At 40.7% G+C, this 11269-nt stretch overlaps 1 long non-coding RNA gene across 1 annotated transcript; it reads right to left on the bottom strand.

Annotated features, from left to right (window-relative positions):
* Positions 1–3105: 3105 nt before the first annotated feature.
* Positions 3106–8923, bottom strand: LOC310844522. The gene is made up of 3 exons (XR_014564165.1): positions 8839–8923; positions 4995–5144; positions 3106–3611 (listed from the first exon to the last, which is right to left on the bottom strand). It is a non-coding gene; the product is annotated as an uncharacterized lncRNA (long non-coding RNA).
* Positions 8924–11269: the final 2346 nt, after the last annotated feature.

Raw genomic sequence — 11269 nt, 5'->3', positions numbered from 1 at the left:
AACACAAACTAATAGTGTGTGTGCAGGTGGGTGGGTGTCTGTTTCTCGAACAACTAACTTACATATATTTGTTTTCCACTTGTCTTGCTAAACAGCAGACTGACAGCAAGAAACCACAGTGCACTATATTTAACTGCAAGTGGGAAAGAGAGCCATCAGTCACAAAACTCAGACTCCCAGCATTGTCCTTCCTCTGACCTTAAACCTTCAGTTTGGTCTGAATACACCGGCTTTTTGAAAAAGTTAGTTTGGCACTTTCCACAAAGGATCTATTATGCAAAGATGATGGAGCAGAGCAATTCATTTGACCACATGGCTGGTGTTAAGACTGTGTGGCCTGTTAAATCAGGCAGAAATGTTGCTAGCCATGTTGACCACAAGGAGCTTTATGAAAGCTGTCAATCCTGCACCGCCAAGTGTAGAATGTGTAATTTCAGGTACAGAGCATGATCCTGCTGTGGTAAGACTCTTGCAGCTGCAAACAATACCTAAGTTCAGAGGCCACATGCAGCTTCATCTCCCACTGCCTCCTCCAGCTGTGGACAAGTTGCAGAAAGTAAGAATGGGGCAAATTCTTTGCTGCCTGCTGTTCCTCAAACATATTTTTCCTCCTTGAATACAGTGTCAATTTTCATGGAGAGATGGAGAATTTCTGAATTTTTCAGAGTTGCCACTTACCTTACTTAAATCATAGAATCATAGAGTTGGAAGAGACCACAAGGGCCATCGAGTCCAACCCCCTGGACATGGGATGCTTCTTCTATTGCCTTTTTAACTGACCACAGCAGCATGGGGCTTTCTTTGCAGTTTCCCATCAGCACTTCCGGGAAAGCCTTGAAGCAACAATATGTGCAGTGACTACTGTATGGTTACTGTAAGCTGCAAAATGCAGTATTTAGAAATTCTTGCTCTTGTATTTACAGTGGTACCTCAGGTTACAAACACTTCGGGTTACAGACTCTGTTAACCCAGAAGTAGCACCTTGGGTTAAGAACTTTACCTCAGGATAAGAACAGAAATTGTGCAGCGGAGGCATGGTGGCAGCAGGGGGCCACATTAGCTAAAGTGGTACCTCAGGTTAAGAGCGGTTGCGTTTACTTTGTTGTAAAAGCATTCTTAACACTAGGGTAGCCATTTCTCCAGCAAATAAAATGAATCTGTTGCCTTGTTCAATTAGACTTTCCTGCTTATATATGATAGTACAATGTCTAGCTTAAGTGGTGCTACCTTTGCACCACCTGCTTCCATATAACCTAGAATTATCTGAGATTTTAATCCTCTGCCCGCTTACGTGGAAGTAAGGCCAGCTGAACTCAATGGGATCTACTTCTGAGTAGACACATATAGGCAAGTACTGCGTGTCTCTTACCCACAACTAACATAGCTAACTGGTCCTTTACCAGTTTTTAATGTTTGGTGTTTTACTATGCTTTTATCTATGCTGGAAGCTACCAAGATGGGGATACCCATCCAGATGGGCAGGGTATAAATAATAAAATTACTACTACTACTATTACCAATAACTGATATGACTCAGCAAGGCTAATAAGGGCAAACCAATGAGTGATCTGATGCTCCTTACATTGACTCTGGTTGTTCTTTTGTATCTTCCGACAGTAGATGGTGTAACAGTGGCATAATTATAACCTACCCTCTATTCCAGGGAAGTGCTCATCCTTGCTTGTTCCATAGCTGCTTTAAAGGTGGATCCTATAGAAATTACTATTGCAATATGTGGTTGTGGGCATTCATTTAGATAGCTTTGAAAGGAGATTTGACAAATTCATGGTGATAGGTTTATCAGTGGCTATTTACCATGATTATGTGGCCTATTACAGAATCCCACTATATATCAGTTGTCAGGGTGCAATAAAATTGCTTGGATGTCTTGTTTTCTTGGACGATGCTGGTGGAGGCATTTAGTTTGTCACTGTAGGAAACGGGGGTGTTGGACTAGATGAATCGTGGTCTCATCCACCATGACTCTTCTGATGTACTCATTACTAGTTTCAACTCACAACAATAAAGGTATGTGTATGTGCATTTTAATTTAACTGAAGTTGAATGACGGGCATCTTATTCCATTTTCTATTCAAGGATGGATATTTCTTAAGAAGAAATAATCTTAAATTAACCGAGGTCTTAAACCTATGAGGTTAAACTATTGAGATGTGAAATCTGACTATTTTTGCTATACTATTTCAGATTGCAGGTGGGAAGTTGTTTAATCAAATAAATCACCTTCACATTAAAGCACACATCCCATATTTAGAGATTTCTTCCCCTCTGGAAAAGCATTCAATCACGTGAAATCCCACCTTCAAGTCTAAAGTGGTGCAGGCACAATATTATCACTTGAGTGAAGCCTAAGAGTTAGGCAGTGATCACCAAGAAATTGGCACATTAGCTGCTAATAGTTGCATTTTAATATAAGAAGCCAAAGACAAGGGAAGTTGAGACTATAACAAATGACAGCAATACAGCCAATTTCAAGGAGATTATTGCTATCATAAGCCCGTATTAAATCTTTTTTCTTAAAGCAAATTGCCTGGTTTTTTAAATAAAAAAAAGTTATCTGAAGTTGAGTAAATGGGAAACTGCTTTGTTAAACTGCTTTGTTTCCAACAATTTGTTTGAAGAATTTAGGACAGAGGGAATGCTCTGATAGCCATATAATGAACATTTTAAATGCACCAGAGTTTGTTCTTTACTCCCATTGGTGGAAGGAAAGACATTCACTTTGTTATGTGATCAGCCGTCCACAAAGATACTTACTAATTTGGCATAAAAATTTTAATCACTTCACAGCATGTTCAGCAATTACGATATCAAAAAGCACATTGGCAATTAAAAATGTGGGTCAGAAAACTAAACAGAAAAGTTACAGATAGGTAGCCGTGTTGGTCTGCCATAGTCAAAACAAAAAAAATTCCTTCCAGTAGCACCTTAAAGACCAACTAAGTCAGTTCTTGGTATGAGCTTTCGTGTGCATGCACACTTCTTCAGATACACAGTGTATCTGAAGAAGTGTGCATGCACACGAAAGCTCATACCAAGAACTGACTTTGTTGGTCTTTAAGGTGCTACTGGAAGGAATTTTAAACAGAAAAGGACAGGCTATAGAACATATAACATTCCAAGGTTGCAGTGGGTTGGGTTGGTGCAATGAGTGACTTGACATCTATGAAAATGAAAACATTTGGTACCATTAAGCACAGTGGGATACATCTGTAGTTGGGATTGAAATCCAAGTCTATATTATAGCCATGGGATATCATGCCCCAAAGTTCAGGGAGGAAAATCTGGTGGCATACATCTGAACAGCTAACAGCCAACTTCCGTCATCTTCAACTTTGAGCACTTTTTGATGAAACTTTAGTTGGACTTCAAACAAATACCTTCCTTCTTTTTTGGGGGGGAGGGGATGACACACACACATCCAATGAGATATTTTGCACAACGATCTTCATTGTAAAAACATGTCCACATTCTAACCTCATTACAAGGATGAGACTGAGATTTAATTTACAAAAGTCTTTCCAGGATTCCGCGAGTTGTCTGAAAGTGAATTCATTGGGTTGTGTCTGGAAAGCTAGTCACTCTTTAGTTCCCTTGAAATCAATAATAATAATAATAATAATAATAATAATAATAATAATTTATTTATATCCCACCCTCCCCAGCCAAAGCCGGACTCAGAGCGGCTAACAACAGTAAAATAATACAGCATTCTAAAATCAATTCATTCTAAAATCAGTTTGAATCAAATTGATGGCAACCATTGGGCTAGAGTTCTGTGAAGAATTACCAAAGGTGGAGGTCAGGCTGTGCCTTGGCCAAAGACCTGGTGGAACAGCTCTATCTTGCAGGCCCTGTGGAAAGATGTCAAGTCCCGCAGGGCCCTAGTCTCTTGTGACAGAGCATTCCACCAGATCAGAGCCACAGCCGAAAAAGCGCTGGCTCTGGATGGGACAAGTTAGCTTCCAATTGAACTAAAGCATGGCTGACTAATGGGAGAGTCCTGTGGCAAGATCCACCAGGATGAACGACGTAGGATATAGCAGATCTCTAGCTCAGATAGGCTCAGCTGTCATTAAGTCCCCAACCTTAGTCAAAGATGTGCTGGCATATCCAACTTGCCCATCCAAGTCCAGCTGGGTTCAGATGGGGTATGATCAGATGGGCGGCGGGGGGGGGGGAACTTAGGCTGGATCCTAAGCCTGTTAGCTCTGTCACATGGCCTAGAAATGCAGCATGGACTGCTATTTTTAAAGGTTGTTTTTCCTCCAACAGGCTTAGGTAGAGCAGTAGCAGCAGCTCCATTGCTGAACAGGGTTTGGATTGGGTGTAACTGATTTGTATCCTGCCTTTCTATCAAGTGAAAACCACACCCCTCCACTCCATGGCATTATAAGTGTTTAAGGTAAGTTGTGGGTGAATATATCAGATGACACAGTGATTCTTCAAACAGCTCTTGTTTATTCACAGGCCAGGACAGAACTGAACTGAAGGGTTCAGTCAGCCTGCTTATATAGAGCTCCAGTACAACGTAACTGTAACAATTTTCTAAAACTATCCAATCACTGAACGTCACTTTCGATTCCTTATTTGCATAACTATCTACATTATCCCCCTGCTGGCCCAGGGTGAGAACTTCAGTACATAACAGTTTAGGCACTTGGGCAGGTCAGTTCCCCCAAATATCTTGCTCCATAATTCTTTTTTTGGGGGTGGGGGTTCAACTGACACATAAACATTCCATATGTCAAATACTTCTAACAGTAAATTATGCAGAACCAGCAGTATTCCTTTACAGCAGGGCTCTGTATCTGTATTTCTAGGATTTCCTTTATAGCTATACAGAGAAATAAAAAAAGATGGTGATAGTAAGGCTACAGAACCAGTTTTCTGGGCAAGGTATATGCGCAAGGAAAAAAAAGGCTGCCTCTGTTTCAAGGCTGTTGCAAGAGCAAGGGAGGGGGAAGCAATTTTACCTCTGTTTAAGATGTGCTCGCATCTTTCTTTGCAGACAGCATGTTCTAATGATCACTTAGGAGCTGTATTTCCTGGTGTTTCTATTTCTTTACTGAGAAAACCTTAGGGTCAGCATCTGGTCTTGCTCTTTCTTCACTTTTCCAGCTGTGCTAAGGTCAAGGCACAAGTAGGTCAACCATCTTGTCTAAAAGTCACATTGTAAATGCTTCATTTGCTCTAAATTAGTAGGCCTGCAACGGGCCTAAATTTGGGGCACTTTCAGCAGTATGTCTCAAACTTTTTGAAGCAGGTAGTGCCATCTTATCCTTCACCTCAGGTAACAAAACTGGATGAAAAGCACGCAACCCTATTAGAACCCTCCTGAAACATAAGAAAAAAAAGAAAGGAAAAGGTTTTCTTTATCCCATGAGTCTTAATTCATTTTTCATAGGGATTGTTACACTATGTAACACAAAAGCAATAATTTGTAAATATACGTAACCACGGCGTGTGAGCAAAAGCTTGGGATCATTGACTGCAAAATGCCTGTGCCTTACGGAAATAATATATGAGTTTTGAATTATTACTAGGTGTGTGCGTATTTCTGTGATCTCTGTGCTTATAAGGTATACAGTTCACAGCGTTCAAAAGGACTGTAGTAATGACATCAGGGAAGTCAATTTGTTTTTTAAAAATTAGTTTTGGCTTTAGGCAACAAAACGACTGCTGTTCCCTAAAAGACCCAATATTAATTTTGTGCACTGAGACAAATTTGCACCTCCTACCCTTCTAGCATCTGCATAATTCCATTTCAGCTATTTAGGACCATAGGTTTTAAAGACATTTACAGTGGTTCCCTGCTGATACATTCATTGCTGTATCATAGAGAAGAAAGCCGTTCATTTCCTTATTAAAGATTCAGAATGGAAGTCGAATAATCCCACACTGCACTAAGTTTATGCAGATCATCTGAAGATAGCCTTATAACTCAGCAAAGGATACCAGGTGTCTAGAGGGTCACAGAATAAATGCATTTCATATTAAACATGTTTTCATTTGAACTTCTGGAACACAGAAGCAAGCAAATGCATTGTGGATGTGGCGGTGAAGAGGCTCGCGTGTCTGTAAGTGTCCCTTTATTTTTTAAATACCAGGTACAGCCATATGTTCCCTAAACATATGTTAGGGACGCAGGTGGCGCTGTGGGTTAAAGCCTCAGCGCCTAGGACTTGCCGATCGAAAGGTCGGCGGTTCGAATCCCTGCGGCAGGGTGCGCTCCCGCTGCTCAGTCCCAGCGCCTGCCAACCTAGCAGTTCGAAAGCACCTCCGGGTGCAATTAGATAAATAGGGACCGCTTACCAGCGGGAAGGTAAACGGCGTTTCCGTGTGCGACTCTGGCTCGCCAGAGCAGCGATGTCACGCTGGCCATGTGACCCGGAAGTGTCTCCGGACAGCGCTGGCCCCTGGCCTCTTGAGTGAGATGGGCGCACAACCCCAGAGTCTGTCAAGACTGGCCCGTACGGGCAGGGGTACCTTTACCTTTACCTTTACAGCCATATGTTAACATTATTTTTGCAATAAATTGGTCACTTGAAAATTAGCAAATTGAATTTTAAGCTAAATGTCTTTGTAGCTTTTATGATATTTGCTAAATTGGCACATTTCCACTTTGTTATTGCTGTTCAGCACTTTAGTACATATCCCCCCCCCCCATCTCCCATCATAATTATGCATTTTGAACTTTCTACTCAAATGCACTAAAACAAGCAACAGGGAAAGAATAATGGAAATATGCAATCTAATTTGACTACAGGTTGCAGTAGTAATGGGCACATCTGACATTTCGGGAAAGAGTCATGGGCATCACCCTCTCCTGTCATTTCTCTTTCCTAGGACATGCTTTCCATAAAAAGAGGGAAAACTCAGACACAGATTATTTGCTTTTCCATGGGGTCTGGGTGAAAGTCAGTTACAGAAGAATTAAGGCGTATAGTCTTGAATTTGGATGGCTTTAAATGCGATACCCAAAAAGCTACCATCAGATTAAAATTTGCATTGGTGGACTGCAAAGTAAAAAAGCACAGATCTAGTGCACCAGAAAAAAAGCACTGAGACAAGGGAATGGTCCTAATGATGACAAGAGCAAAAAAGTATCATTTACCAACTTTAACTACACAAACAGTGGAGTCTGGATGAATCTTCTAAGCCTACTGGAGCTTCCCCAATATGTTTAGTCATGACTGGTTATACAGTTGTACCTTGGCTCCCGAATGTCTTGGCACTCAGATGTTTTGGCTCCCGAATGCCGCAAACCCAGAAGTGAGTGCTCCGAACGTTCTTTGGAACCCAAATGTCTGATGGGGCTTCCACGGCTTCTGGTTGGCTGCAGGAGCCAATCTGAAGCCGCGCTTTGGTTTCCAAAAGTTTTAGAAGTTGAACGGACTTCCGGGACGGATTCCATTCAACTTCCAAGGTACAACTGTACATATATTCAGAAGAAGTGCTGCATAACCTAACATTGTTTAAATTTGCATGCTGTTTTTCTTTGTAAATATTTTTTTATTAAAAGATTTTCATTTCTCTCTCTCTCTCTTTGGTTCGGATTATAAAATCTTTTGGTTATGTTCAGTGTAAGACAATATGGTATCCAGAGGTAGGGGGAGATGCTGTTTTTAAAGATTATATATATATATATATATATATATATATATATATGCAGGTTTTGCAGGTTTTACGAAAGCAAATATATATATATATATATATATATATATAGCAAGAGACTGAATTTTGCTAACTAGTCTTGCTAGCAGAAGTCTACACAACGACTTCTACTAGCATAACACATCATTTCTCCACTTTCCTTTCCTTGGCTTGGGGCGGGGGCGCAGTCAGGAGGACCCCCCCCCCCCGAACAGTGGGCAGAGAGTGGGCAGGAGGGTCCTTCCATCTAGCAAGCTGATATTCTTGTGCTCATGGAATGTTTGGAAAAGTGTGACATCCCTCCTCATATTTTAATTCTGTTCATTCCCATCCTGGATCACAAACCAACAACTTCAAAGGTGGTAAAGGTAAAAGGTAAAGGACCCCTGGATGGTTAAGTTCATTCAAACTTCACTATGGGGTGCTTCAGGCCAAGGGAGCCGGAGTTTGTCCACAGACAGCTTTCCGAGTCATGTGGCCAGCATGCCTAAATCTCTTTTGGAACAACGGGAAACCATGAGCACACAGAAACACCGTTTACCTTCCCCCTGAAGCAGTTCCTATTTATCTACTCATGCTGGTATGCACTAGGTTGGCAGGAGCTGGGACAGAGCAACAGGAGCTTACTCCGTCATGGGGATTCAAACTGCCGACCTTCCAATCAGCAAGCCCAAGAGGCTGAGTGGTTTATAACACAGTGTCACCCTCTCCCTTACTTCAAAAGTGATAACAGACAGAAGAAAGGATATTATAAGCAGTCACTGAAGTTATTAGTTTGTGGTCCAGGTGTGAATGAACTTTAAAACACACACAATAGAATTGCCTATAATGGTAAAGAAGAGAACAATCTCTATAGGAATTGGCATTAAAGACCAGTTTTTCTTGCTTCTGCTATTCAGTGTGGCCACTAGTTTGTTTTTAAATAGTGCTTTAAAATAAAATCATATGATTTTATTTTACTTATATGTTTTGTGAGCTTCCTTGGGTATTCATAGCTGAAAGAAATATTTTTATTCATAAAGGCAGCATTTTTGGATTAGAAAGTAAAAGAACCCACAGATTTATCTTTCCTGTTTGGTTGGCTAACAAAAATGGCATTTGCAGCTTTAAACTACTGATATTGCTGACTTTATTGATCATTCATTATAATTATAAGACTATTACCTGGGAGCAGTTTCCATTGGGCACATGTGGCTCACTTCAGAGTAGACCTGTACAGAATTTGCCTGTCAGCATTCCTTCTTTGTTCACCAAAAAAGTCAGATATAGTGAAATTTGGCTTTGTGTGTTTCATGAATTTAAGATAAAATGCAGACTCTATTTTTCTCTCAAGAGGTGAAGAATAATGAGAATAGTTTCCTTACTTAAAATTCTATCCATATACCTTAATTTTTAGAGAGCTATTCCTTTAATTATTACAAACGTAAGAGACTTGGGAGAGAAAATGGACATGCATTTAAAATAACCATTCCTTAAGTATTTTGAATGGAATGTATTCATCTCCATTGCGGCCTCCAGAGCGGCTTGAATCAAGGGCAGAATGACAGAGCTAACTCCCCATTCCTTTTACGGATATTTAAAGAGCCTCTCCATTCGGCTATTGAACTTGGCACTGTGCAGCACTTTTCGTACTCCATATATCTCAGAGTGCTTTATAAAGTAATGAGTAGTTACTAGTAGTACAGCAACTGTACAGGCAAGCAAGGTGACCATTACTCATTCTGCAGTAGCATAGGCACATGTAGCCTCCATCATTAGAAACAGGTTCTCTGGAGCAGAATCTTGGCCAAGGCAGGAAGCTTATTCCCATCTCCAGCAAAGTAGCCTCTAATTTTTATGTTAGGAGAAAGGGAAAATTGAGGTTTTTCCTTACCACCCAGCTATAATTCATTTGGGAAGCATGCCATTACTTTTGAACTCTTCTATGATCCACAGAAAGAGGATAGGGAATTAGGATAATGTGTGTTTTGCAGGAAATTGCCTATCAATCTATTCCTATAACGTATTCATATTTTATCAGCCGGAGGTCTAAGGGAACTTGCCTCTCCCTCCAAACCTGCCACACAAGCACCCAACCTTCCGACTTACAGAAAGAAAGCTTTCTGTGTGTGTAAATGGGAGACTTGATGGGCCGAGAAGGCGAAGAGCTTTGATTCAAGGAATGTGATTCTAGAGTACTAGAAGTGAGGCAGCTGCAATAGAGGAGCAGGCACCACAAGGACCTGTTGAAGATGTTGGGGTGCATTCTCAAAGTTGCAAAATCATGTCAGCCTATGATTGGAGATGAATGCTAAATAGTTGGTTTCTTTCTCTCTCTCTCTCTCTCTCTCTCTCTCTCTCTCACACACACACACACACACACACACACACACACACAGCTAGACTTTGACTTCAGTGAAGTCAGAATCATAACATTTGTTGCTGTGAGCTTTACAAAATACTACACATATAATTTGGTCTATGCAGCCAAGTTTGCAGTCTGAAGTATATTTATTATGAAGCAATTCCATCTGAAATGAAGCTTCAACCAAATGTCAAGTAAATACAAGTAGGATGACACTGAAATGAACATTCATATTCTGTGTAATGCTTCTGCAACTCAGAAATGGTTGTGCTTCTCTTGAGTTCTGTTTCTTGCAGAGCATTTGCCAGGGCCATTTCTCTAGTTCAACAACTCATGGAAACCACAGTTCCTGCTCTGTGTTACCTTACTATTACCTACAGGGATGATGATAATAATAACCCAATTTATTGTACCTTTCTCCTCCGGAATCCCAAGAGGACAAGACTAAAACAATAAATGCATCACAATGGTGCTCAGAGAGTCTCAGATGTACCAAAGCACACTATATACCATATTTTTTGCTCTATAACATGCACCAGACCATAACACGCACATAGTTTTTAGAGGAGGAAAACAAGAAAAAAAATATTCTAAACGAAATAGTGGATATATGATTTTTGTGGTTCATGCTGTGGCCACAGGCATGTGATCTGACAGTGAGTTTGGAGTAGCCCAATGCAAAAATCCTGAGGATCCATGTGGATCCATGCTTTGTAACCACGGAGGAGGGAAGGAAGGGGAACCATGGATCCTCTGCTCACGACTGCAGCAGATCCCCCCCGCTAACTGCAGGCATTCGCTCCATAACACGCACAGACATTTCCCCTTACTTTCTAGGAGGAAAAAAGTGAGTGTTATGGTGCAAAAAATACGGTAACTGTTAAAAGACTTGCATATATATATATATATATATATATATATATATATATATATGGGACATTCATTTGAAAGAGTTAAGCCTGTGCCTGTTCTTGTAGCCACAGAGACTTATGCAAATGAAAATGGAGGCGGCGGCTGCTCTTTGGAAGTGCCCCAATTCCCATCTGCCTGCTTGCCTCAGAAAATCCTTTGAACAAACAATTGAGATAAAATCTGTCATTGTAACAAGATTAACCATTGGCTGCATTCACAAGCCTGTTGGGATACCTCTATTGCCTTACAATCTGTTATCTCCGTGAACCTTCCTTGGCTTTCAAATCTGTTCCTTGTACTTACTAAAGTTGCTAGGTAATTACTACTTTTATCCCCATT

This window comes from Podarcis gaigeae (genome assembly GCF_964106915.1).
Source record: "Podarcis gaigeae genome assembly, chromosome: 5".
Taxonomy (NCBI): Eukaryota; Metazoa; Chordata; class Lepidosauria; order Squamata; family Lacertidae; genus Podarcis; species Podarcis gaigeae.
The sequence above is the reverse complement of the archived record's forward strand: the minus strand, read 5'-3'. Positions and strand labels throughout refer to the sequence as shown.